We start from the raw sequence: 2,201 nt of genomic DNA on the forward strand, positions 1-2,201 counted from the left end.
CATTCTTCTGCAGCACCCAGAGGTTGTCTGTCAGGGACATGGTGCTGATCCACCTTGTGCCTGGAAGGGTCTGGTTAGGCTGTAGTCTAGGGGGGTTGATGTGGCATCCAGTGCCAGCAGGTTCCTTTGAATTTACTAAACACTGTATTTCATGGTAGATTTGACACCTGTCCCACCTATACGGTGGCTCAGTGGATGAGCTGTGTTCATGACTGTGACACGTGGTAACACACCACCCCATGCTCTAAGCAAGGGAGAAAATGCCTACTGTTAAGAGGTACCAGCTGCTTCTTTTATAAGAAGAAAAAAAAATCAAGGAAGGAAAAAAAAGACATCTGAAGAGACATTTAATTGTCAAAGGAAGAGTCTTAACAGACTTAAGCTCGGCTGTCTTCAGAGGGTTTTCAAAAGCGTACTGCAAACACTTCTGTTTCAAAGCTTATGCTCCTTTATCTTGAGAAGCTAAACACTGGCTAATTCTTTAATTAGTTCCCAACAAAATGTTTTTCTCTGTAGCCAAGACTTGCTACAGGATAATTATGTCTTTAGTTTGAAAACAAGTGTCAATACAGAAAGTTGTTTTGATTTTTCTTCGCCTGCTTTATTTTGCTTTCTACTTAGTTTCTACTCTCTTCATTCTCACCTGCAATCCCACATACCCCCAGCCCCCTTGCCGTTGTGGCAGTAGGAAAGGCAGATAAGGTTTGTATGAGCATTGCTCAGTGATAACAAAAACATCTCTGTATTATCAACCCAGTGTTCAGCACAGATCCAAAACAGCCACTGTGAAGAAAATTAACTACCCCAGCCAAAGCCAGCACTGAGACAAAAACAGGAGGGAGAGGAATTGCCCTCTCTACCCTCCTCTGATCCCTGTCTGTCAGTGCATGGATGCAGGATGCCAAAGGTCAGACACCAGGCTTACCCAAGGACAGTCAGACTGGCTTCATTTATCCCACAGGAGAAGATCCTCAGTATTAGGCTACACAGTATGTCCACATGATGAGGGAGGAGTGTGACCTTTCTGTTGAACCCAGTTAGTTGTTACATTTCTGAGGGAATTAATATCTTTTCATTGATTCAAGAGGAAATTTGTGTGAACTCAGATATTGTGGCTTCTGTCTTCAAGAAAGATGTGGAAAAAATATTCACCTATCAGTCCACTGGAAAAAATAAGTATGATCAGAGACCTACAAACTATAACCTGTAAGGACAAGCTAAAAGATCTGGTACTGTTCCTTCCAGGGACAAGGACAGTGAGAAGACAAGTGAAGGAGGTAGTAAAAGCATTATAAGGAAGTAAAAGCATAAGTAGTTTGTTCTCTATACTTGTGATGCATAGCACACAAATAATGGGATAAAATTGGAGCAAGGAAGTTACGAGTCATTTGTTGGGAAAAGCTTTCTTATGGCTGGGATGCTGAACCACTGGACTATCTGAAGATGTTATAGAGTTCCCTTACCAAAGATTTGGTTGGAGAAATGTCTGCCAGGAGTGATGTAAGTAGAAGGTTTTTTTGTTGTTGTTGTTTTTGTTTTTTCCCTTGGAGCAATGAGTAAGGACCAGCCAGGTTAAATGTCATGTTCCGTGTCATGGAATGTAAGCATTATTTTGGAACTTACATGGTCAAGGCATCCCAAGCAGGGAAAAGGTAAGAGGTTGTCCTGTTCCAGTAAAGGTTATAAAGACCACTAGCATGCATTGTTGCAGGACTAGACCAGGGCTGCCCTTCCCCAGGGGTGAAGTTCAGCCCAGCCCTGCCATGCTCAGTTGTTCTCCCGCACTTTTATTTCAGTCATGATGCACTCGCAGTTGCCGCAGGCATGCACTGCACAGCAGGGTGGGCTTGGTGAGCAGGCACCTCAGGAGGATCCTGCTGCCTGGCACTGCTCTGTGCTGAGCAGCACCTCTCCTCTTCTTGGGCAGCAAAGGGCTGAACCCACATTTTCCACAGCAATGAGGCATCGGTATCTCCTTTTGAACCCACTTGCTGTAAGACAGTTCATGCAGGTTGCACTTATTTGTTGTCCAAACCTAAAGCTGTGCTTTCCTCTTATCCTCTTTTTCCTGTCTCAAATTCAAGAATTGCAGTCCTGAGTGTGATGCGCCTTTGTATCTAGACTCAAGATATAGTAGGAAGCAACTTCCCCTCCTGTCCAGAACAGCCATGAAGCTGGTTGGGTTCTCTGTTTCCTAGGAA

The sequence above is a fragment of the Geospiza fortis genome, unplaced genomic scaffold (genome assembly GCF_000277835.1).
Source record: "Geospiza fortis unplaced genomic scaffold, GeoFor_1.0 scaffold54, whole genome shotgun sequence".
Taxonomy (NCBI): Eukaryota; Metazoa; Chordata; class Aves; order Passeriformes; family Thraupidae; genus Geospiza; species Geospiza fortis.